Raw genomic sequence first — 27,374 nt, forward strand, 5'->3', positions numbered from 1 at the left:
TATCTTTTTTGAAGATAAGGTGACTCAAAATGAAACTTTGAAAAATAGAGATCATGCTATTTATAAACAGCCTTGGTGCTGTTTATGCAGCATCTTCTATGAACAGATGTCTGGATTGCCATCCTGCCCTTGCTTCTGGGTGGGTCAGTAGTAGAAAATAAAAATAAAAGAGCATTTTTCTGTAACTGGCAAGTGATGGAGGCAGCTCTAATAGGAGGAATATAGCAGGTTGCTGGGAAATCCTAGGGGCAAGGGAACACAGAGTGGGGTAAAATTACAAAGTTTTTAAACTGAGGCTAGATCAGTAGTACATCAGTAGTAAATTATTGTGAAAGGAACTTTTCAGGTTGCGAAGCAGCCCAGTAAACATTTTTGAGAGCAACATGTCAATTTTTGTAAAGAGAACTATAAATCTGTGTCACAATGGCATCTGAATTGCCTTCTGAAGTTGGCAGGCTTGGCAGATAAGATTGAATAGAGATAAGAGTGGTATGAGAGACTTAGGGTACTACGTTATATTTGTTATATCTGATTTCCTGAGTGGGTTGTATGCCATTAACTTGTATAGAAAAATATAAATATCAAGGCTGGGTTCATATAATCACAAGGATCCCAGTTAAAAAGTTAATAAGGATTAGTGAGCCCTTCACAGCGGCAATAATTAGTGATAACATAATGGTCCTAGCTTTGTTATATGCTAATTTAACACCTGTAAGTGGGTAAGAGAACCTTGGTCTTTATCGTGTCCTGTGGGAATAGAATTAAATTTACTACTAAATTCTAGTTCAGGGTAATGTCTTAAACCACAATAAATCTGTTGATCTTTAGATGCCACAAGACGTTTTTGACTGTTCTTTTGGTAGCCAGACAACAGGTGAGTAAGCACAGGTTGAGGTGAGTAAGCACAGAGTCAGGAAGTTGGGTAGCCTTCCATCCTTAAGTCTCTTTCAATGACTCTTCCAGAAACCAAAGTGTTGGGAAGCTGGATCATCCATAAATTGGATCTGGAGTATTTAGAAACCTGAATTCCAGCTTGGCCTTGGCATTTGCTAGCATGTATAACACTACCCTCCGAAATATTACTTTCTTGCTCCTATTTCATGCAGATTACAAGGTGCCTCTCACAGCTTGGCTCTGTAGAGGAGTTGTGCATAGGGATAAGGTTTTTCCCTGTGGTGTTTTGGTAAAGAATTGAATGAAATGGTTTAGATGTGTAAAAACACTACAGTGCACGGTGGGAGCCATAATGGTTTCTGCAACTCCATGGGTAGGAAGTGATGTTCTTGCAAATTCCTTGAAGAAGACCTTCAGGGTGAGAGTCAGGAATCTAGCAGTGGAGCACTGCCTTGCCTCCTAATGGCCCTACCATTGGGGGGGGGTATTTTTAGGGGCTCCTTGATGAAAGAGAAATTCCTTTATGTGACATGGAGAGTGTTCCACATAATAGAACCCCCCTCGAAATGGGGGCGGGTATTTTTAGTGGCTTATTGATGAAAGAGAAATTCCCTCCCCATGGAGAGTGCTCCACATTACAGAAGGACACATCTCTGATCCAGTGAAGGGGGTGTATCCTACACTGTCTCTGGACCAGATACATTAGGATGAAGGTGGTGGTGATTTGGTATAGCCCCCACTGGAAGCTGTGGTTTTGGTCTGGATTTCAGTGAGGGGTGGAACTCAACCACATCCTTAGCTATGCATAGGTCTTAGGTTTAATTATTTTTAAAGCTAGGCAACAGGTTCCTGCCTCTGCTAAAATGGAGGACACAACCTTTTGAGAATAGGAACTTGCAGATGGGCTTGCAGGTCTTTGTAGTGATCTGGCTTTTATTTACACCTCAGTGAATTGTCTTTTCTCCATAATTAATTTAAGATGCTAGCATGGACACTTCTCACTTGGAGAGATGTTACTCTGATAGCAAAAGGAACAATGCATTACTGTTTTTTTCCTCACACAGAGTAGGAGGTCATTTTTCCTTACAATGGGTTGTGCTCCCCTACTTGCTCTGCCAGTAGACCGCTTAGCTTCAAGCAGATCAAACAGGTAGATGGTTAAGCCCCTTTACCCAGCAGGCGGTGGGAGCAGGATCTCTCCTTCCTTTCCTGTTTCTCTGACCAAGCAGCAGAGGTGGGAGCTCCTGCTCCCACTCCTCAGGCCTCCAACTTTCCCTTGCCATGGACACTACTCACTTGGAGAGACAGCACTCTGATAGCAACAGGAACAATGCATTACTGTTTTTAAAAAAAAAACACTGGGTTGGATGAATAAGGTTATACACAATAATGTGCAGAAATCTAAAAAAAAGTTGGAGTCTTAGGAGCCAAACTCAACATTCTAGGTGCATGGGGCTGAAAAGCAAGTTTTATTCTGAAGTGCAAGAATCTAATCCAGAGTCTTGGTTTTTCCTAACCCTGCAATTGTGGTGCAACAGAAGCCCAAAGTAGGAGACCACACATTTCTATATATTTAATATTGTGGATAATTAATCCTGATGTGTTTCAAGCTAAAACTGCTTTTGATCAGGGTATGCAATATGGTGCTTTCTATTAATGAGTTGCAACTAATAAATGATGATGATAATAATCATCAACTTTATTTGTTAGGTGCCTCAGGTTCTCTGGGTGGCTCACAATAAAGCTGGTAAAAACCTCCAATAAAAACACATAAAAAAGACAAACAAATTACAATAAAACACACAATACAAAATACAAGACTTTTAAAATCAACTCTCAACAATTGAAAACAACTCTCAATTTTTAAAAGCTTGAGTAAATATAAAGTTCTTCACTTGGCATCTAAAAAAAACCCTAAGTGATGATGCCAGGCATCTTTTAAAAGAAACCCGCTTATATCTCAGTGTTCATTTGTAGAGTGTTATGACAACACAGCCCTTATTATTTGCAAATAGCATGCCACAGTGCATTGCTACAGCAGATTGGTGGTGGTGGGGGAGCAGCACAAGGACTTTTAAAACAATATGTGGTCTTATTATGACTTAGTTAAAGGTTTCCATGTGTTGTACTATTTTGTCTAGAACATAGAACCATCTGTGAGCCAAACCTTGTTTGCAGTAATAGGCTACGATACTGCAGTAAGTATGCGCCAGTGACCAAATTTATACCTAGTTTTCCTTAAATCATTTTTTGATTGCCCTCTGGTAGGGATGTGTCCAATCTGCCTTGGGCAACCGTGGGTGGAGCAGCATTGGTTCCTTTAAAAACCAGTAATTTTTAACAGTCCTTACCTGTTTTTTCTCCCACCACTGGTTCCTTTAAAAACCAGTAGTTTTTAACAGTCCTTACCTGTTTTCCCACCACATTTCCAGGCATGGTGCTTGCTGTCCAAAAGACTGTGCATGATTGCAGCTCTGTTCCCAGCAGCATGAGTGCGGCATCTGCCACACACATGGCCGCCCCTCAGGTAGTCTTTTGGAAAGTGAGTGCTGTGCCTGGAAAAATGGCGGGGCAGTGGATATGTAGGTAAGGGCCTGCTTACCTATTTTTTAAAGGAACCAATCCCCACCCCACCAAACTGGTTTGGATGCAGTTTCCCGAGCCAAGTTGGCACTCGGAGGTACCAAACCAGTTCTTGCATGTATCTACCCTCTGGCATCTCTTGGGCTTCTTAGTCTTTAGGTTTTCCAAATGTCAATTAGATTAAACGAAATAACAGCTAGTTCTGTTGTTTTTATTTAGACTACAGATCCCCCCCCCCACCGCCGCCTATCTTTTCCTGAGATGAAACTTGAAAATTTGCAAGCGCTATTTGCTGAAAGTCCAGAATTCAAAGGAAGCCATGTGAAGGAGTTCTAGTAGTCAGTGAGATTTCTGTAACACCTACAATTTCTTGTCCCTTTGGAAGGTTCCACACAAATATTCCTTGACCTAAAACATTCACTGCTTCCTCATTTACTAGCTTCCTCTCTGCAGTCATTGTCCTGTTCTGAGTTCAATAAAAACACAAATATTGTTACAATATATGATATACAGTAGATTAAACCCTTTTATGTAGATATGCATGATTGGCATAATTCTGCACAAGGAAGTGGCTTTTGTATCCAAAATGTGTCTACTTTTAAATTGTGTGGCATGTCCTGGGTATGATATTCATAGCCTTTTCGTTTCAAAGTTTTGTAGCAGGTATCAAAATTAAAATGTTTTCCTCACAGAGGAATGGAAAAATCAAGTAACGTGAAATAAATTATAGTTAATACCATAGCAGTGTACAATATATATTTATGCATGGAATTTGAATGATCAATTTATTTATTATTTATTTCACACATTTGTTTACTGCCCAAAACTTACATCTGTGGGTGGTTTATTAAAACAACAAACAAATTAAAACAGAATTTAAAATGTTAAAACATTAAAATAATTTAAAATTTAACACAATGTTAAACTATTAAAAACTGCAATTTAAAAGCCTGGGTGAACAAATGTGTCTTGACTACCTTTAAAAAAGTTGTCAGAGATGGCAACGTTCTTATTTTGGCAGGGAGCGCATTCCATAGCCTCGGGGCAGCCATGGAGAAGGCTCATCCCTAGATGTGTTCTTACACCTGGACCTTAGGGCCCTGGTCCGTGGCCTCCAAGATCCGGGGGGAGGGTCCTCCGGAGGGGCCTAAGGCTGTGCTTCACAGTTTTCAAGGGCTTCTGGGCCAGACGGGCAGGCCCAGCGGCCGCTCCACCCAACGCTGCCACGGGGCAGGGGGAGGGCTGCTCAGCTCACCCTCCACCCCCTGGCTGCATACATTGGCAGCCAAGATTAAGGTAATTTTTGGTGGTTTGGTGCAGCGAGGCAGCAGTGGGGCAGGCATGGGGTGGTGGCAGGAGGGCCCCCCCCATGCAGGGGGGGCTTGCAGTGGGGAGGGGATAGTGGCAGGCATAGGGTGACAGCAGAAGACCCCCCCAAAATGCAGGGTGGCCTTGCAGCGGGGGTGGTCTAAGCAACAAAATTACCTAGGTGTGCCACTGCTCGTCCCCGAGTCGCCACCAGACAAGCCGGTGGCAATGACAATAATAGAATATTACAAAGCTTGCTACATAAAATGCGCTAACATTAAAATATGTTAAAATATGGTTTTGGGGCAGTTGAAGTAGGGATCCCAAGTCTGCAAAATTAATATAGTTAAGTGTATGTATGTATGTATGTATTTAGAAGTCCCAAGTTATGTCAACACTCCTCAAAATCTTCATAATAGGCCAGTCCTCAAAGAAGGCCCAACACTAGGGGAAATTAGGATGATGATGGTTATGATTAATATTTATATACCACTTTTCTAGGAAAAAAAGTTCTTAAAGTACTTTACATAGCAAAAGAAATGAGGTGGCTCTCTCTCTCTCTCTCTCTCTCTCTCACACACACACACACACACACACACACACACACACACACACACCCACACCACACCACACACAGCAGCAAGAACCACTGGAAGGGATACTGTGCTGAGATGAAAGGGACAGAGTGTGTCCCCCTGTAAAATAAAAGAAAGCCAGGAGTCGAAATTGACTTGGCAGCACACTTTGCCTTTACCTTTATTACTTTAAAGATGCCTCTTTGCCCAGTTAGCAGAGGATAAATGAGTATGATCCATTTGTTGTAAATATGGATGATGTCCTCAGTGTGTAATGGAACTTTATAAAATCTATAGTAAAATCCCTGTTACTGAAAAATAATGTAATAATTCAATGCATACCTTGCTAATTAGGAGCCACACATCTGCAAAGTTTTGCTCCTGACAGATTAACATTTCAGACTTCTCTACTCTCACAGATCCAATCCATTCAAAAGAAGTGAAATGTTCCTCTGTTGAAAGAAACTTGTCTTGTGTCAGTGAAACTCTGTAATGAAAGGCACATAACAATATAACAGTTCTTAGGCATATAACAATATAACAGTTCTTTAATTTCTATTCTGTCCATCAAAACTCCTCATCCTTCTCTATATTTATCAGTCACCTACACACTAAAGAACCAGCTTAAGCATGAATACATGTTACTGAATAGATGAATTCATTACCAATTAATTAATAGATGAATTGTTTATGTTGATCTTTGGGCACAGAGTTGTTTAAATACCATGTTTTGAATGCATTTTATATAGTGAGCTTGATAGTAATATAATTAGTAATATAATTTATATATACAATTTGATAATACAAATTATGCATATAAATATGTTAACTGACATCCAGACTAACACTCCATTAGTGCAAACATGTTGTACTAGTAGTGCAAGTATGTTACACTAGCAAGTGCTGCCAAGTTGGGAGCTTTTGTTTAGACTAGTGTTACACTGCTGCAGTAGGGTGCATGCAGTAGGGTGCACTTGCACAACTTGTGTTGTGCCTCCTGTTGTGAAACCTCTTCCTCAGTCCATATAGGTTGCAGGGAATGATGCAAAGCTATCCACTATCCTTGCTGTGCTAGTGGCTCAAGAGAGTCCAAGGGTAGACTATATATATATATGTATATGTCTTTTTGTTGCTGTTTTGTGACTGGTATAAATTGCTTTTGAAATAACACAGCAAGCAGAATTTTGGGGAGGCTGCGATATGTTTTATCAAAGTAGTTTTGTATTAGAGTAGTGTTTGTTTTTTCTCTACAGTTAATTTTTGAGTTCCGTTAGCCATTTATTTCCAGTTATTTCCATGATCCATTTAGGTTTTGTACCTTTGTCATGTTACTTTTTCAACTTACTTTGCCTCTCATTATGCCAGGACAAATTTGTGCACGTTTCTTGTTGGGTATTGTAGAGATAAGAATGGAATAAGTTGGTTGTTGTGTTGTTGACAGTTGGGTTAGTTTTAAGGACAATTCTAAAATGCCAAAAATTAGGGGATATAAGCTGATACATATTGAACTGATACAATCTATCAATCAATTTTATTACAGCCATAGGCTGTATACAAAAGAGATACGAAAGCATTAAAACAATACCGTATTTTACGGAGTATAATACACACTTTTTTCCTTGAAAAACAACTGCCCAAATTCAGGTGCGTCTTGTACTCAGAAGTTGGAAGTTGGGCTTGTCGGGAAAGAGAGGGGGGGAGGAGGAGGAAGGGCAAGCAGGGAGGATTCGCTTCCCACCTCCTTTCCTCTCTCGCTGGGGCCTGCCAGGAGCGTCCTAGTCAGCCCACCCGCCGCCCCCTTCCCCAGGCTCCCTCCGGTTGCCGCTCTGATGCTTCTGCAGTGAGGGAGGTTGCTGCCCGCCGGCGGCTGCGATGAACAACAACCAGCAGCTGCCGCCGCCGTGGGTCACCAACGTGGGCTCGCTGCTGCTCACCCCGCAAGAGAACGAAAGCAAGAGGACAGAGCGGGGTGCGGTGGAAGGGCTTGGAGGGGAGGTGGAGGCGAGAGGAGAAGGAAAGCTCAGAGAAGGAAAGCTCAGAAGGAAAGAAGGAAAGCTCAGAGAAGGAGAACTCAGAAGGAAAGCTCAGAGAAGGAAAACTCTCAAAAACTGGATTAAATTTAAGGTGCGTTGTATAGTCAGTAGCGTCTTATAGTCCGTAAAATACGGTATATGATACATAGTAAACATAATAAAACAGTAAGCTCCTATAAATTAGACCTTAAACAAGATCTTAATCTAATAGCAACATAGAAGAATTTCGCCACCACTTTAGTGACCTCAGTATTTTGATCCTCAAGGCAGAAGTTCAAATAAAAGGGGTCGGCTCTTCCTGGAAATTGCTCTAACAAAGGGGATATAAGTTCTTTCCTGGTATCACAGTAAAGAGAGCAATATAACAACACATGCTAAACCGTTTCAGAGAGGCCTGCACCACAAGGGCATAAGCCAGAGTCTGGCAATCCCTTATCAAATCTTTTTTCCAAAAGGGCTGAGGGCAGCATATTCACACGGGCCCTAGTAAATGCTATCCTACACTTTAAAAAGTGTAGAGAAGCTAGATACCTAGCACCTCTATTCCACGAAGGGGGCATGATCCAAAAAAATAAAAGAGAACAGGACCTGTTTCCCCAAGAAACAAGATTCTGATGCTCAATGTCATGGAGATATTGTAAGAGTTTATCCTTTGCCTTCTCAATTCCCATAAATAGAATTTCAGAAGGAGATAGACCCATTTCCAGTATTTTATTGTTGACATATGACAGCCAAGGGCTAGGGAAAGAGTCTCTCCATAAGAACCAAAAGTAGGAGGGCTCCCCATATTCCAAGCAAAGTTTGATCCATTTAATAAAGGTAAGCTCCAATGCTTTAGAGGAAATAGTAAGGGATCCAGACTCTAAACATAGCGCTGAATAAGGTACACATCTGGGTGCCCCCAAAATAGCCCTAAAGAAATTTGGTTGAACCCTTTCCGTCTCATATGTTACTCCCTGAATCCAGAGTGGAACCCCATAAAATAATTGAGCTACAATCTTTGCTTGAAAATCCTGGAGAGCCATAGGTATACACTGGCCTCCTTTGGAATTGTAAAATCGCAAAAGAACATGAAGGGTTTTACGTGCAATGGAGATAGAATACAGTCTTTGAGATTTCCAATTAAGATTATATTGAAAATGTATACCAAGTTATTTAAATTTATATACCTGCTCGATATTTTCCTTGTTTACCACCCACTTGTAAAGTTTCCTAGCTTTAGTAAAAACCAGGACCTTAGATTTCTCATAATTAATAGATAAGTTATTATCATTACAACAGTGGGCAAAAGCTCCCAGCAATCTAAGGAGACCAAGACGGGTCTGGGACAGGATCACTGCATCATCCGCATATTGCAACATTGGCACATGGCCAGTTTAGGGGCATGCGAATCCACGGATCCTAAACACTGCACTAAGTTGTTGATAAAGAGATTAAACAAAGAAGGGGCCAGAACACAACCCTGCCTGACCCCACGAGTGACAGGAATTAAATCAGTTAATGCCCCATTAGGAGCATATCTGACTCGGGTGGAAGAATTTACATGGAGCTGCATAATAAAAAACAACAATTTTATGTCTATCGAGGATTTATTGAATTGATGCAACACAAACCATTGTTAAGATTGCCACTTAATGTATGCGCTTAACCTTGCTTTCCTAGTAACCACTTAACTCTTCTTGTTCTCTGCTCTGTTAAAAAAAAAAAAGCTGAGGACTGAATTTTTAGTTATCTATTAAAATGTGCTATTATAATAAGAATTGAAGGCAACATTTGGTGTGCCAATATTTTAATGTAAAGCATTCAGCATCTGTCAGCATAATATCCTGCCTTTATCACCTCATTGAATTTGCAAGAGGAATGCTGATAGTAATTTGCACAGCATCATTTAATCTCCTTTGTCAAATTATGAAGTTGTTATTGATTTCAAGCTGCTGGTTAGCTTCACAGAGTTCTTTGCATCTTAACGTTTTTCTAGAGATTTTTATGCTATGTTACTTATTGCTGGAGCTGTCAATTAGGAGCAGATATCTTGAACAGTGGGGAACAAATACATTTCCTCCAGAGCTCACAATCTGTACTGTATTTCAAACAGAAAGTTGTCTAATTTAGGGTGTAATTAAATAGTGGCTATAACTGGTGATATCCAGTAAACTAAAGCATTCGGAACTCTCTTGAGTTGTTTGTAGCAAAATCATTAGAGTGGAAAGAGTTGCTGATTTCAAGCACACAATTGTGCTTCCTGAACTCTGTTGCCTTTGAGGTACCTGTTCATTTCAGGACCACATAACTGCAGATTTACCAGTGTAATATTTGTAATAATTTTAATGCTTTTGCCTCATAGTTGGTGAAACTTTTTATAATATTCAGTAAAAGAGTTAAAACAGTGTAACAGTGAAAATATGAAGGCATACCTAATATAATATGTATGTGTAGCTAAAATAAAATCTTAGCTAAGTGCTTTCTATCCTGGAGTTGCAGCCCCGGAAGCTTGCATTTACTGATGTTAGGCAAAAAGATGTTATCTCTGGGCTAAATTTTATCAGATCCTTATAATATAATTTTAAAACAATAATTAGGTCCTTAATTATGGCCTAAGAGTTAGTTTGGAGCTGGTGTAGGTATAATTATCTTGATCCCTCATACCTGGTTAAGGGATCAAGAGCAAGCCACAGGATCCTGTGCACCCTCTCTCCATCGCCCGCCTTCTTGGGTGTGAATTCCCCCTGCTATATCACGTTACAGGCTGTATCAGGGGTTCTCAACCTTTTAAAAAACAAGTGTACCCCTTTTGTCTCAAGCCTTCAGCTCAGGTACCCCATGAAGATTGGGGGGGGCGCACACACACACACACACACGTGTGTGCGCACACAAATTTAATGTTAACAGTTATGAGACAGGCTCCTCCAGGCACTTACTTGTATCCAGATTAAGTTACTCATGAGTACTCCCACTGAAATTAATTGGATAAATAAACTTGTACCATTAATTTCAAAAAGACTGCTTATCAGTCACTTAATCTGTATGTAAGACAGTGACTGGAGTAGCCCATCTCATGTGTGTATGTGGGTCGGTGCACGTATACATAGAAACACAAATTTAAGTGTTACAGTTAGGAAGACAGGCAACTACAGTAACTGGCTCATATCCTTACTAAATTACTCCTAAGCAGTCTTATTGAGATTAACAGTCACTGGCTCACATCCTTACTAAATTACTCCTAAGCAGTCTTATTGGGATTAATGGGACACAGGTTTACTTGTCCCATTGATTTCAATGGGAATATCCGATGCTAATTTTCTGAAGCCTGTCAGTCAGGCTGAGGGGAGGAGTACATTGAGCTTCAGCACGTAATCAGCCAATCAAGAACAGAGGGGAAGGATCTTCACCCTCCTCCCTCCCTTTCTGCTGTGGGCACATCAGCTTCAAGCTGGTGATAAATGGGGAACAAATAGTGTGGCTGAACTGTGGGGAGGCTGGAGGGTTCTGAGTAACCCCTGGGAACTTTTTAAGTATCCCCAGGGGTACTAGCACCCCTTTTTGTGGAATCCCTTGGCTGTATCATAGTAAAGGTATATGTTGATGCTGACCTTAACTAGTATTATTTTGGGGCTTGATGAGATTACAGTAGCTTAGGTGTGGCTTCAAGACAAGTGCATCTTGTCTTGAAGCTCTCCGTAGAGAAATCTCTGTAGATTTTATTTTCCTCTATACTCTTGGATTCTCTGAAATGTATTGGCTAAGAGTCTTGCAAACCAAAATCTATTAGTTCTGTCCTATTGCTAGTCAAGCACCATGCTGCTTTTCATCTTCTTGTTAATCTCAGTTTAATAGAAAGGTCGTACTATGAAATGTTTTGTTCAACTGTTGTTGAAGTTTGAGCCACTTAGATAAAATTACAGGTTTGCTTTGCAAGAGAAAAATGTAATATTTTATGTTTTCAGTATACATTTAGGCTGTTTGTACAGCTCAGATCTGTCACTTTGGTGATTCACATCTCTCTATCTTTCTATCTCTCTATCTCTCTGTATTTAAAAATGTACAATTCAAAATGAAAATAAAAAGACACATTTGTTCAGAATATTAACAAAACATTTTAAAAATATGTAATCGATTCTAAATGCTAGGCTGCCTTGCTGATCACGTTTCTTCAATAAAAAGTGGTAAAAGTATGGGAATCTTATAAATGCTTTTAAAAAGCCTTCTATTCTGAAATGATCAAGTGGTGGAATCCTTGTCAGTAAATGAGATTACTCACTGTGCTAAAGAGAGGATGTGAAGCATTTTTATGTTTTATAATCACATGCTAAATTTCTGGCTAATTTGACTATTGTATGATTGCATGTAAAAGCAACCCTGCATTCATTTTAACAGCTTCCAGAATGTACCCATTTGGAAATCCTGGAGAGGATTAAAGTATGCCATACCATCCAAGTGTTTCTGCCTAAGGGGAACATTACCCTCCAATAAATAACATTGTCTTCTGCTCATAAACTAGCATTTTACCATCAGCCACCAGGTGATTTTCAAATGTCAGCTAAAGGTACATGATCACTCCCAAGTTTCTGTTGAAGGCTGTAGCTACTACAGTGTTCTAGTAGGCAAAAATTTGTAGGAAGGAAATTTTGACCTTTCTTAAATGCTTCCTCTGCACCATCAAAAATTTGTGCTTTAATTAGCAGTGCCCATGAAAATTTAGGACCTTTAGACCTGCAGTGTATGTAGCAGAAACAAGTGAGAACAAATGCTGCTGTCAGGAATTCTTGATGTTAATTCTGGATCTGATCTTTCCAGTTGACAACAGATGTAAGAAATAAAGAGCTTGATTTGTCTCCTTGTAACAGATATGAGAGCACAGGTCTAGATAATGAGTACCTTTGTTGGAATTAACGTGCCAGTCATGAAGATGCAGTTTAAATCATGCAAGGGCTTTCCAAAGAAAATCTCTGCAATGTGGGGCTTTGAAGTGATCAACTAGGTAATGTCAGCAAATGCTTGGTTTGGAGCATGTTTTTAGAGCTACAGCGTTTAGTACAGGCTTCCTCAAACTGCGGCCCTCCAGATGTTGCTGAACTACAACTCCCAGCATACCCAGCCACATAAAATTGTGTCTAGGGATGCTGGGAGTTGTAATTCAGCAACATCTGGAGGGCCGCAGTTTGGGGAAGCCTGGTTTAGTACAAGTGCATCATCTTCAGGTTCTGTGCAGGTAAACATCAGATCCATTTAAGAATCCAAGGGGGTATATTTAATACTCTGAAAATCCTGCATATTTGGAATATAGCTTGACTAGTGAGATACAATGTAAGAGTGGCTTCAGCTTCTTCTTTTAGGAGAGTTTACTTTTAACTAGTCTGTCATTATCAGCTAGTATTTGGATTGCAAGGCAATTGGCCCTTCTTTCAGTCATTACTACTACTGACATAGACTGTGACAGTTCAGATGTCATGTGGAACCTCAGTTAGTGCTGGGCTCTGCACAACATGCGCACATGCACTGGGTGCTTCCGGTCCAACGTGCACCAGGGCACCAAGGAGGTACGCTGCTGCCCTGCGGGACCATTTTTAAACACAGCACCGGTGGGGAAAACAAGGGGTGGGGGTGGGAGAGCACCCTCCCTGCTCCTTAAAGGTAACACTGCCCCCCCCCCACTGACAAACCGGCCAAACTACCAGTCTTTCGAACCGGTTTGGAGGTTCGTAACAGGGCCTCCAAACTGGTTCGTGCACAACCCTATTAAGAATAGTGTTGGGATTCCAGTTAATATTTCAAGAAAGGGTAAACTGCTTAAACATACATTAAGCACACAACAGATTCTTGGGTTTTCTGTGGTAGGGAAGTATAAGACTCTCTCTGTTGTAATTCCTTCATCACTCCTCAATATGCTGGGCAAAGTTGTGGATTGTAGAAGTAAAGTTCATTGCCATGAAACTGCTTTGATCTACTGCAGTGCTTGTTCAAATGAAGCCTTGTTGGCACATACTAATTAGGCTAGTTTTCAATTTGTGCTTTGTTGGTGTTTCTCTCCTCGCCTGTAATCCCAGCATTCTGGAGGCCTCTGAGAAAGAGTGTGACATCTTTTAGCCATAAAGGCTACACTGATTATAGTTTGACAGATATGTACTAGTTATGCATAGGCAATTGTAGCTGATATACTTAATGGTGTTCTGTGTACTGGTAGAATATATAGTTGTCTTACAAACACTTTTCAGGGTATACTGAGATGTTACTCTTGCATTCTTTAGGGTACCACCTGAATGGGTCTGATCAGTGTGAAAAGGACCTGCGACATCTGCTTGCAAAGAAGCTGTAAGGTGGTTTGCTGCAATCAGGTTGGTATGAGCATGGACCATATGGTATTTATGGAGTTAGTACTTGTACAGCTTTTTAATTGAAATATATATCATTTTTCTAAACCCCTCTCTTCCAAAATAGCAAAGGAAGGGTTTGTGTAATCTTTTTATGTAAAAAGACAAACCTTGAGAAAAGAGCAAGCACAAAAGTTTGCAATTGGGACAACTTACGATTGGATAAAAATGGCTTGGAAGGGCAGCTGCTTTGCTGGGGATGCATTTAGGATGAATTTCCATGCCCCATGCATGTCTGCTGTGGTAACTGAGCTTAAAATGCTTGAAGTGGATATTAGTTTCTCCTCTAGGCTTTAGAATAGCTCATGTCAGATTTTAGAAAAGTAGCTTTTTAAAAAATTGTGCACATTCACAACTAAATTACCCAGGTTGTTAAACAGTTGAACATTTTACTGCTTGAAAGTCATGTTCACTAATTAAAAAAGCACATCTGGACAGTGGTTCCATACATTCATAACTAGTGGGTTCTGCGCCTGCACAGATCCCACTAGTTATGAATGTATGGAATCACTACCACATCATCTGTTACAGGTAAGCAACCTGTTTTTCTGGTATTAACTATATATTTACCATCTTCATGATTGTTTTTTAATGTTTTGTTTAGTCAAGACTTTTTATGAAGAAAAGAAGGCTACATCTAGCTGCAGAAACACACAGGAATTAGGATTGACCTTTTAAAAAAAGTTTCTAGGTTTCCCTGTTACTAGGTTTTCCTGCATCCTTGAGGGTGCAACATACAGTATGATAGAATGTTTTGCATGTATCTAAATCAGCCTTATACACAAGGCATATCAGTTGATTTCAGACCCCCAACGCAGGGGTGTAGCTATTAATTGAATTGATGGGTTCAAAGAACCCGGGGCCTCCAGCTCCTGAGGGCCCTCCAGCTGCACCCCTCCCTGTTTTCTTCATTATCTCCCACTCCAAGGGGCCACAGGGATAGAGATGAACACGGGCCCCCTGTCCCCTATCTATGCCCCTGCCCCAACCTGACAATTTACAAGTTGCTGATGGAATTCCAGCTACCCATTGTTTGTGGCCCTTTCCCACCTTTTTTTCAGAGCATCTACAGCCTACACAGACCTATTAACAATGGGGAGTGAGGACAGAAGATATATTTCTACATCTGCATTGCTCCTTTCCTCCCTAGATTTAGAGGTCCATAATGGAGTTGGGACTGGTTTTCCCAACTGGTTATAGCCAGCCAGCCATTTTCTATAGCCTGGCTGCATCCAAGATCCCTTGCTGTGTGAATGAGAAGTGAAAGCCTCATATGCTGTTGTTGCTCAGGAGTGAGATGGAATAGTGAGGACAGAAACAGAGCAAAAAGAGAGACTGAAGAAAGAAACAATTGAGGATAGGATAAAAGAGCTTTGTGGTGTGAGGAAAAAGAAGTGGGGCAACTGAGATTAGGGTTCAGAGACACCTATGGTTGTTAAGGGAAAGAAGAAAAAGCACATTATGGGACATAAAGAGGAAAAAGTGGGTTAACAAATGTTGGTAATGGGTTTAAAAGAAACAGATGATGGGTTTAAAAGAAAACACCAAGTTAAAATGGTAAGAAAAATACCCCACGGTTAATAGTGTGGCCGTCTTTTTGTTAATTAAAATGCAAAAGTCCCCCCCAAGGTAATTTTGCGTTATGTAGTACTGATATTTATGGATGACTTTCCCAGCCGCTTCGTGCTATAACAGGGGGATAACTTGTGGTTTTTAAAGAACTCCAAACTGATATAGAGTTTGTCTGGGAGGCTTAACCTGCTATGTAGCTGGATATTGGCCTTATCAACCAAAATTGAAAGTCTTTGGCTGACATACTGTGTAATGTTCCATGTGGATGTTAACTAAATGTGTGTGTAGTTGCGCAAGAATGCTCTTGCACAAACACACAACATTTCATAAAGGGAGTTGCACAGTAGATGGCCATGAGAAATAATGGCTGTCCATCGCACAACTCTGCGCAAGTTCATGTCTTGCTGCAAAAGCACACTTACACAACTGTGTTCACATTTCATTGAAACACACATGGAACATTGCACAGTTTGCCAGATTTTCTTCCCAAACATCTCTTGAAAGCAGTCCCAGACAACTTTATTTGGACTGGCCTTTTGTGTGTAAACCAGTTGGGAATGTGACTTTTATTTCATATTAGCTTCTGGTAGCTAGCAGCATTTTTAATTTTTTTTAAAAGGAGTAAAATAATGAAATATAAACTTAAGATAACCACATAAAAAGGAGCACTTGGTAAATATCAGCAAGATTAAAATCCCAACAGGTCTCCAATAGTATGTGATTACCAGCTGCATGTGTGTATTTAACAACAGAGTTAAGCCATTGTGTCTACCCTGAGTTCCTCGGGATGAACTGGGCTGTGATTCATTTAAAAAATATATCTTCTGTTAACCATTTGACCTGGTTTAATGCTAGCAGTGTGAATTATGTTGTATCATCTCTGTGCTTTAAAATATATCTCCAGGCATGAGTTCCTTAGGTAGCTTTTAATTTGTAAGCTCATTAGGGAAAGTTATTTATTTTAATGTTAAATCCCTTTATTTTCTTAGGTAGCTTCATTCTAGTTTGTAGTCTGTGCTCACCTTGGAGTTTAATTATGTCTGTGGAGGACTTAAAAGGGAAATTTTGACAGAGTCTGGGCTTACTATTATTACTACTGATTTAAGCAGCATTCTCCAGGTGATATCACATTGGTAATTTTTATGTGTAACCAGTGAATCAAATCCAGATCTGGGAGAGTAGGAATTTCCCATTTCATGGATCTGACAGCTAAGAGAATTCGAGATAATTGTTGATAACCAAATTACTATGTGCAATGCTTCTTGAGAGAGGAGATTTATAAACAGGCACTTAAATAGGAGCTTGAAGTTATATTTTTGTTGGCTGGATATCTGTCCACTTCCAGAATTCTTGGTCCAATAGTGAAGAGAATATATCATAAAGGATGAAAAACTGGAAATGAGCTTAGAAAACCACAACAGGGATGTTCTAAAGTGCTACAAATACTCCATGTAAGGTCATTAAAATGGTGGCATGTGTGTGTGCACAGATGCCTGAACTGGGCCACAGCCAGCCTGGACTGTAATTTGGGAGGCCAGGGTGGGGGTGAGGGGTTGGAGGAGCCACTATCACCATCACCGCCTGAAAATTAAAGGTTAAAAGTATTCTTTCCCTCCCCCAGCCCACACACATTACTATAGGGAATGCCCTTTTCTTTTAAAGGGAAAACCTTGCTGAATTCCCCTTTACAAGTATACCCCCAAACCAGCCTGTGAATTACTTTTTAGAACTAGTGGGGTGGGGATGGGAGGTCCAGATTTGGACTGCTCGAACTGTGGTTCAAATCAAGCTGACTCATACATCCCTACTCATTTAGATATGTTACTTCTCATTTCCATTTGTCATGATAGCCAAAACTTTGTTGTCTACTTCTCATAGAATGAAGCAAACAACAAAGTTTGCTGTAGACATCGTGACTAATGAAACACTTATGTAAAGACCAAAGCTGTGCTAGCACAACACTGCCCCCCCTCCCCCGCAATACTTGCACTCAAAAATGAGGATTTGTGGAATTGTGCTGTCATGGTGCAAAAGTTCCCTTCAAAACAAATGAGACATGCTACAGGTTGTGTGACTGTTGTGCCAGCGTGTTTATGGCTGTGCACCTGTAGTCTGGAACACAAGCTCCAGACTTAGCACAACTAGCTAGTGCAATAGTTTTGTGCAAGCACAATGTTCTTCTGCAAGCACTTCATTAGTCAGGATGTCAGCCAATAAGTTTGTGAAATTCTGCTCACAGTTTGACATTCCATTAGCTGAATATTGCATATTGAAATATATTTGGCATATTCCTTTCAAGATATGAGACAGATTTCTTGTTTGTCTTCTAATACTGATGCTCTGCATACCAACAAATTGATAAAATTTGATAAAATGCTGTCTTTATTATAGACAAAATGTGCTTTACAGAGACTAATTTTAATCTCTTTCAAATGCTTACATTGTGGAATTAGAGTAGGGTTCCATACTGTGACTGGGAAGAAAAGTGTGTTTGCCTTTTGAATTTCTAATTTCACACATGAATTGCAAACATAGATGGCAGAACATTAGATTACTGCATTTGCTTTGAGCATGTTTCATCTTCTCTTGCATCTCTGGTTGGCATGTGTATGTGCATATCCTGTCAGGTTAGTACACAAGACCATGCTTTTCCTTTTGTGCTTCACCTTTTGCTAATTTTAACAATTTATCCAGCTATGAACTGTGACAGTCTTGGCCTATCGACGATCATCACTAGGGTCAACCGTCACTTGTCTCATAGTGGACCTGTGGAGTTGCTGGTGCCTCACACAATCAAAGGAGCTGATGTCAGGAGCCCTGCCCACACCAGAGAGTCTGAGTCCGACCAGGATGAGGCTGAGCCAGCACTGGGCTTGGATCCCTGCCATGAAGAATCAGGACCCATGCCTGATCCAGTCCCCGGCCCCAGTTATAGTCCAGAGTCTGTGGGAACTCCAGAGGCTAGCTCTGAGGAGGCAGGACCAGAACCCAGACTGGTCTCAGCTCCCAACACCAGACTGGAGCTGGTGGGAGCTCCGGTGATAGAGCCCCTGTAACAGTGCCTGAGGAGCCCAGACCTTCCCTGGTGCCATCCACAGAGCCTGAGCTCCCAGAAGAACCAGCCTCTCCTCCTCCATCGGCCCCACCAATATCAGTGTGTCAAGGTTGGCACATGGCAGGAACAACAGGAGTGCCAGAGGCTGCCTTTTTAAACTAGGTCCTCTCACAACAGGGATGTGGAGTTTAGCAGGGGTAGACTAGGCTCAGGAGTATTTCAGGGCTCAGTCTGCCTCTGTCTGTTGTTGGTTCAACATGTACCATGGCTCTGTTCATGGTGCTGCCTGACACCTACCCTTGCTACCTGACACCTACCCTTCCCTTGCCTTACCTCACCGCCTGAATCTACCCTCACCTTGTTGCCTGAACTGTGCCTGTTTGCCTTACCTGACCATTGGACCCAGAGGACCCTGTAGTACGATACAGCTGGTGGAAATCCTGCCATAGTACTCTTGTTGAACACTCAAGCAAGTGTTTGTGTGGGAACAGCATAAATCCCACAGCTCTTCCCCCTCCTTTTTGTAGGTTTGACAGTTTAATACTATCCTGGTTGAAAACCATATTATATCCCCTCCCTCCCACATGCACATTAGAACCTGCCTTCTACTTAATTAGGTCAGTGGCCTAGCTAGCTGCTTGTTGTGTTTGACTAGTAATAGGGACTTTGGCAGAGAGCTTTCCTAGTCCTCCTCCTCAAAATACTGTAACTGAAGATGATGGTGAATGAGCCTGTTAGCTTATACTTCTATAGTATATGTTCTGCTAAGGAACTATTACTTTGGGCTGGGGGAAGTCTTGTTCACTCTGTTCAGTCTGGTGAAATTAAAGGAGCAAAGTGAGCTGGACTTTGCTCTAAAATGCTAACATGTCCAGGTTACCTTAGAGAATGCCTTCTTATGTATGATCCCCACCGCATGTTGAGGTCATCTGAAGAGGTCCATCTCTAGCTGCCACCAGAGTGTCTGGTAGCGACTCAGGACCGTGCTTTCTCTTTAGCTACTTCTAGGTTGTGGAATGTACTCCCCACAGAAATTTGTGGTTTAAATACATAATCGGCCTTTACATAAGCCCTTAAGACTTATTTGTTTGGTCTGGCCTTGCTGGGTTTTTAAACTGTTTTAAATTGCTTTAATTGTTTTAACAGTTTTAATCATTCAAATTTTATGGTTTTATGTTTGAAATTTGAATTATATTTTGTTTTTACTTTGTAAACCTCCCAGAACCGTTGGATTGGGTGGTGTAGAAATGTAATTAAGAACTAATTAACTAAATAGTAAATAATGAGGTGAGTCTCACGATCAGTGAGACTCGCCAAAATGAGGTCTGTAGGGAGAGCGGGCTTAGCTCACTCTCCCTGCAGACAAACAGGCAGGAAGCCCTGGGTAGCTGGATTGGCCACCCACATGACTCTGCCGGCTCCGTCATGGAGCCGGCAGCGGCTGCAGGGATCGGGGGCCACGCAGCTCCCGGAAGTTCCAGGATGCCCCTTATGAGCGTGGGGGGCATCCTGGAGAGACCCCCAGGGCCAGGAGACTGATTTCAGCCTCCCGGCAGGGGTCTCCTCATGTCTTTCCGCAGCACAGAGCCACACCACGGCAATACTCGAGCAAATAGATGGAGTTAGCAGAGCGCTAAGGGGAGGGCTCCGTAAGCGGGTTAACCTGCTTTGAGGACACCAGGCTCGCCTGCTAGCCCGGTGGTTCTCGCGCTCGCCAGAAAGCGGGCTAGGGTACCTTAGCCCACTTTTTGGCAATTGTGAGAATCGCCTCAATGTATGTTTTGTAAACTGTCTTGGTAGCCAAAATGTTGGGTTTTTTAGTAGAAAGTGTAAAATAACATTGATACCTTACTCGCTCTGTCTTTTTGGCTTAATCTAGAATAATTACAGTTTTAAAAATTATTATTCGTTTGTGTGTCTGACAGGTGTAGTGGGTACTGTTTTACCTTTGAAAGTAGAAAGAATAACTGTTTTTTATGTCTAGTCAGGCAACATATCTTTTTTACTTCAGCTATTTGGAATTCGTAGTAAACATCTTAGATATGATAGTGTGGGATCCTCTTAAATACACATGCCAGGTGACAGAACATAATGAAAACATAAACTGTTACACAAATAAAGCTGTCAGATGATAACACTGTTGCTATTAGCAGCTACAGAGTTTGCACACTGGGCTAGGGTGCTGCTTTTGAAGTTAACTTTTCAGTGGCATAATAAAGTCTATGGAAACATCAGCCCTTCCTAGCAATAGCTTTTTGGTATAAGACATAGCTTAAGTCAGATGCAGGAGTTTTAATGGATGTGTTATATAAGTCTGCTGAAGTCATGTGAGTCTGAATTTTGGCTTGGTGTGTAGTTTGACACCATGTTGCTGAAGGTATCCTAGAACATCCTACTGAATAAAGGGCTACTGTTCTCTTTTAATTCGGCAGTGGGAGAGGGAAACTATGATTAGGTTCTTGTTATCCTAATGACTTGGATCTAGTCATCTTTTAAAGTCTCTGGGTCTGTTTTGTACACTAGCATTGATCTTTGGCCCCTTTTACTCAAACCAAGCCTGCATCACCTATGGCACAGGCCTGTGTTACATGTAAAATTAAAGCATCTAATTCATTTTGCAGAGCAACTGAAATGCATGGCAATATTCTGAGCTGCATGGATAATTCAAGCAAGATAATTTCACCCCAGTGAGGTCACCATAGTGTGAAACTTCAAATAATTTGGATGATTTCCGAATACATGTAGTTCATATTTTGCATAATGCTGAGTTTTCAGGTCACTTAGTTTGTGACCCAGCATTCTCTTTCTTTGGCAGATTTGTAACAGTAGGTAGTGCAAATTTGCTATGCTGGGCATATTATGCTCTGGTTCCAGCATTTCCATGCAAAGGATCTTCAGCGCAGAACAACAGAGGCTTCAGTCAACTTTATTATATCATTACTGACAGGGCTATTTCATTTGTGCTTGTACATTCTGACAAATAACATGTTGAAAGCTCAGTACTAAGGTACTAAAATGTGTAAAAGAAACCAAGTTGAAAAGGACCAAGTAGAAAGGCCAGGTAGTATTCTCTTGCAAAAGAGGGATCTGGTTAGGGCAGGTGGGAGTAATCACCTCATCAGTGGTACTGGTGTTGACACTGGCTTCCCTTACCTCTTATTTACCTGTATGTGTAGCCTTCAATTGTTCAGTCAGAAAATAATGTTGGCAGAATATGCCACAGCCTCTTTGCCCCCCAGCATATGTTGTGGTGGTCATAGTTTGAGCAAGGGCTGATTGTTATAGGTCAGCCCCACTACTTTGGGCTCTGTGTTTTTATAAACCATAGCCAGCAATCCAGACTAATTGCCAAGGTCAAATAACTGGGTACCTGTGCATTAGATCAGTAATGTTATGGAGCGTTTAGGCTTTGTTTGTTGTAGTATGCACCACTCTGGAATTTTGAAAATAAGAAAGGTGGCTGACATGAAGAAAATTACTCTAACTAGTCTCATTGAAATTAAAAAGACAAGTTAGGTATTTTTGTTGATAAATACACAGAAATGGAAAGTCATCAAAGAACATAGGCACTTACAGAGAAGAAAATTAAAAAAAAAAACACCCTTTAACTTCTCTGTCTAGATCAGGGTTTCTCAACGTGTGGGTCCCCAGATGTAATTGGACTTCAACTCCCATAATTCCCAACCAAAGGCCACTGGGGCTGGGGATTATGGGAGTTGAAGTCCGATAACATCTGGGGACCCACACGTTGAGAAACCCTGGTCTAGATAATGAGCCGGGTCTCATGACCCGGGTCTCATGAGTGGGGAGGGAGCCCTGGGCAGCCGGATCGGCTGCCCACACGATGGCCGGTTCCAAGCCAGAGCCGGTGGGGGCTGGGGAGCCACACGACCCCCACAAGCCCCAGTATGCCCTGCACGAGCACACAGAGCATACTGGGGAGACCACCGAGCTGGGAGGCTGCTTTTAAGCCTCCCGGCCGGGGATCTACTCACAAGTAGCTGTGGCGCGGAGCTGCACCGCGGCTACTCACGAGCAGTTAGCCTGGGTTTGCGGAGTGCTTGCTCTGCAAACCGAGGCTAAGAGGTGGGCTACAGGAGTGGGTTAGCCGCTCCGGAACCACCGGGCTTGGCTGCAAGCCCGGTGGTTCCAATGATCACAATAATCGGGCTAGGATTTTCCTAGCCTGATTTTTGTGATCGTAAGAATAGCCCCAATGTCATGATGAGCTAGTTTTAAATCCTTAAAATGTTGCTAGCATTCAAATATATAAATCTTGATATGAGGAAAAGCAAATCCCCAGCAATAGATAAAATCCAACAGCTTTCATAGGGAAGATTTTGAGAAAGGAAGTTTCTTCCCTGTGGGTAAAAAGGTTATTCCTCTGTTGGGATTTGAGTTTTTGGAAGGGTGAAAAATAAAGTGTGAGGGAGTGTAGTTTAGATTTGAGTGCTGTCCCAGTCAGCTTCTAGGAGGGCAGAGCTTATTTAGGATCAACCAGTAACCAACAAAGGCATGTTCAGTTGGTCACTCATGGTAGTAACATGTTGAAAGCTCAGTAATAAGATACTAAAATGTGTAAAAGAAACCAAATTGAAAGGGACCAAGTGAGAAGGCCAGATAGTATTCTCTTGCAAAAAAGGGATCTGGTTAAGGCCGATGGGAGTTATCCCCTCACCAATGGCACTGGTGGTGACATTGAAGCTAGAATCACTTTATAGTAGAAAGCCTTCAATGCAGACCCCTAAAAGGTCTAAGTGGCAGGATGAGCCATTAAGATAAAGTAAGGGTAAATAATCTGTCAAGACAAGTTACTCCAGTTTATGTTAGAAACACCTTAAATGTTTCTGGACGGAAATGTTTCCTTCTAGACTGAGGGAAAGGTGGGAAATTTAGCTTGAAATCCACATTTTACAAGATTGCCACTGAGTATGGCATGATTAAAACACAAAAATTTTGTGTATGTGATTTGTTATTATTCTCTTATTTATTATAGTTATTTAATTTAATTAACTTTGGAGAAGCCGCTGCCAGTGTGTAAAGATGACACTGAGCTAGATAGACCAATGCACTGATTCAGTATATGGCAGCTTCCTATGTTCCTATGTAATTTATGGCATTCATTAAAAAATTCAAGTTGAATTGGTAGATTACTCATTGTAGCAAAATGGATTGAGAAAGCGCTTGTCTGTCATAGTAGGGACTTCTCTTTCACCTCCCCCCCCTTTTTTTTTTGTTTTATCTGACTGTTATTAACAGCCCTGGATGGACTTATCCTAAAGTATAAATATTTTAAATATATAATATAATTTGGGTAGTTGGCTTCACCCCAGAGAGTACAGGATCTTAAACTATAAGAAGCAGTTAAGAAAGATCCAGGTTATTCCCATGTTAATGTTACTGTTCTGGGGAAGATAATGTTATAAACACTTATTCTTGAAGTGTGTATGAACAGTATAGTAATAAGGCACACCCTCCTGCGGCTGTGAGAGAAATACTTTATGCTGTTTGCTTATATTTATACGAACACAACCTCAACTCATGGAATTATGAACTTAAAAAGAAGCTCCTTGGAAATTCCCAGTGTACCATCAAACGGGAAAAGAAGCACTGTATTGGCAGATGTTTCAAAGCAAAACTAACTCTTTACAATTCATGGGTTTTCCTTCTTGGTCTAATAATTTATGGAAGCTGCTTGAATTGCCCCCATTCTTCTGTTCAGCAGGGAGGAAATAGTCCCTGAAGCCTCTAGTACTAGAATGATATTTTAGTGTATGGCTTTGAATTATCAAAATCAATTTTGTAAATCATTATTAATTTTATTTCCAAAGTTAATAAAAGTTATTGTTACCAGCTATAAAGGAAGATCAGCTTTTCTACAGTTCATATTAGCTGTAACATTGATTTTCTCTTGAAAGTGTCCAAAAACAGAATTTAGAGCAAATAAAACAGATGTGAAGGTACATATTTTGCTTATATTCATAAAGATGATACTTTTGGGATTTATATGAAATAGAAAACCTTCTGCAGTTTGCAGGAAATGTAGTGATTTGTGTCTACAAACATCCCCAGTTTGACTATAAAGGTGTCATCTCACCTGTGTAAAATATTTATGCATTTATGCATATTTTATATTTTGCCTTTTGCCATCTTTGTGTTGCTTTATACTTTTTCATAAATGGCAGTTGTGTGTGTCTTTTAGAGACAACAATGTGCATTGCATTTGATGTTACTACTTTGACTACTAAGTTTATTTTTGGTACAAAGGATAACTGAAAAGGCTGATTAGAGCAGATTGTGTGAAGATGATAAAAGCAAAAGTTGAGAGCTGGGAATTTGTGTATGGTTTTTTTTTATTAGTTCTTTAGCTTGCAATTAGCTTGAACACTTTACTATTCACATTGCTTTTGGCTTTTTATGTTTAGTTTACCGTGCCCATACTTGCCAGCTCTACTTCTTCTTGAAACTCCAATTATTTCTTGTTAATGCTAAATATGTTAGCATCACCATTCTTTTAAAATTTTGCCTGGCCAGGCAAAGATACAAAGCAGGGCCAGTTAAGATACCTTGCACTGAGATATACTGTTTCCAGTCTTGGAAGTTGGGAGACACAAGAACTGTTACAAAAACCCCTGAAATAATTATTCAAAGGGTGGGGAACTCACTTGATAGTAAGTTATTAGTGGTGCTTGCTTGATTTAGATTTCAGGAGCCAGATTTAATAACCGTTAAGATTAATCTTAATGGTCAGAAATTCTTGTAAACATTTAAGTGTTTTCAAAATATTTGGAAAATTTGTGGCTGGAATGTCCCTGGCCCTTCTCTTCAGGGGTTCAGGACCATATGTTGCCTCTGTCCTCAGTTGTTTCCTCCACTGTCCCCCCAAGTGTAACAAACGATGTGAGCGGCCTGTGTTCTTGCAGAAGCCTGCCCCCATGGCATGGTTGGACTCTCAACACAATGGTTAAACAATTAAATGATATCATTTTAACATTTTAATGCAGTCATCTTCACTCTTTCAAGAGGGTATCACCTTGGGGGGAAAAATCCTCCAGTGTAGAAGCCATTTCCCACCAAACTAACGTCAGCATGGGGCTGTATTTCTTCCAATGGGAGGGAGGGGGGTGGGCCCTTTAAAAGCAACAGAGCCTTGTCAAACCTCATTGCCATCTTGGAAGGAGCATGGTGGGTGCTGGAAAATGTAGTCCTTCCCAACACTTTAGCCATAGAGCTGAGAACTTCTCAGCATCCTGTATGCATGTAGCAAGATGGCTCTGAAGAGGGCTCTGCTTTCCTTAAAGGCTCTCCACCAGTGCTGGACAAAACAGCATCACTCAGTTCAAAAAGTTGCTTCCACACTGTGCCAGGGAGGCTGCACTGAGTAGTCTGCTTCACAATTAGTCAGTGAGCTGTACTTAGGGCTGACGGGAGCTGTCACTGGCTCCTGGGCCTTGCATTGAAGAACACTGGTTTAATGGTTGCTTTGCTAAACTTTATTTACATCCCTATAATATATAGGACTTCATAAAGTATCTAAAGTGCTCCAAGTAATTATTGATGCTATTTTAGCAACCTCCCTACTAGTAAGGTAGGCCAATAGTGTTAGGGTTCAAGAGTTGCATATGAAGAATTGATATGAAGAATAATTTCAAATTGACTTGGCCTTGTCAATTCAAAATATCCTGTTCTAAAGTTTGGGTTTGTCTGGATAATCCACTCCTGATTGATCTCAGGGTAGTGACTGAGACCTTGGCAAGCTGTTCCCAGGAACCCCTCCCCAAGTAAGAAACTTAGGTAAAAATTCTGCAAGGCTTTATTTGATCTTAGCACATAGAAGCAAGTATTAATGGAACTTTCCTGGAATGCTAGCAGAACTTCCCGAGACTACTTTTGGGCTTGGGGATTAGCTAGACTGGAGAGAACAGTCCATTACAGTGTCAATTTGTGCAAAGCTTTGGTCTGGAAATAAAGGCTTGATATGAGAATACTGTATAATCAGATTTATTAACGGACTTTTTCGGGTACAATAAATGGAAAATAGACAGGTGGTAAAAGACAATAAGACTAGCAACATCAGTTAGAAGTTCATGAAGAGGCATTTTAGCGTAAAGGTCTGATTGCAATTAAATCAGCTTAAGGCTTGCCAGAGAGAGAACGTAGAGTGCAGATTTAGACTTAGGAGGAAGAGAATGGAGAGAGAGAGAGAGTTTTAGTAATAATTTCTTCCAGTTCCGTTGGTGTTTCTGTCACACTTGCAGGATAGGGAACGCTGGTCCTCCTTCCAGGGGCGTAACAAGGCTGGAGTGGGCCCAGAGACTAAATTTTAAAATGGGCCCCTCACTGATACAAACACACACACGTCACAATATATAGGCATGTGACTTGCCTCTGGGGGGCCCCTCGAGGCGTGGGGGCCCCCAGGCAGGCGCCTCCCCTTGCTTAATAGTAGTTACGCCCCTGCCTCCTTCCTAGGGACCAAGCAGAAGGACAGGATAGAGAAGAGGTAAGCATTCCACTCGCAAGCCAGGGAACCAGGAAAGCAGCTGGTTTCAGGGAAAATCCAGGACAGGTTGGTTCTCTAAGGCAGCCAAACATGGTGTATGGTTTGGATCAAGAGAGAGGTCCAAACCAGAAGCTGGTAATGGAGCTGGAGTAATGGCTGTGATGGATGGAATAGCCAGAGCCATAGTACATGCAGGTGGTGGGTCCGAAGAAGGAACACACATTCATTCATTCATTCATTCATTCATTTATTTAATTGCACTTCCAAAATGGCTCAGGGCGGTTTACAATTAAAACAAATGACTAAAACAGTAAAGAGCTAAAACAAATTAAAAACAATATAACAACAATTAGCAATTTAAAAACATTTCAAAACAACAATTAAACTATTATAGTGATTAAAAGCCCCGAAATTGGGTTTCGGGGCATTAATTTGGGCTTGCGGTTGATGGGGGCAAAAACATGACTTAGGGCCAAACATGGG

At 41.1% G+C, this 27,374-nt stretch overlaps 1 protein-coding gene across 22 annotated transcripts in view; it reads left to right on the forward strand.

The window, feature by feature from the left end:
• The window catches only part of PTPRF (protein tyrosine phosphatase receptor type F), a 759,513-nt gene that overhangs the window by 105,725 nt on the left and 626,414 nt on the right, over nt 1–27,374 (forward strand). For 21 of the 22 annotated variants that reach the window (XR_008305992.1, XM_053244735.1, XM_053244734.1 and 18 more), the window contains exon 2: nt 13,639–13,725. The exons of the other annotated variant lie outside the window; for it this stretch is intronic. The gene's annotated coding sequence lies outside the window, so the exon portion shown is untranslated. The remainder of the gene's footprint in view (nt 1–13,638; nt 13,726–27,374) is intronic. 22 annotated transcript variants of the gene reach the window in all.

The sequence above is a fragment of the Hemicordylus capensis genome, chromosome 4, assembly GCF_027244095.1.
Source record: "Hemicordylus capensis ecotype Gifberg chromosome 4, rHemCap1.1.pri, whole genome shotgun sequence".
Lineage (NCBI taxonomy): Eukaryota > Metazoa > Chordata > Lepidosauria > Squamata > Cordylidae > Hemicordylus > Hemicordylus capensis.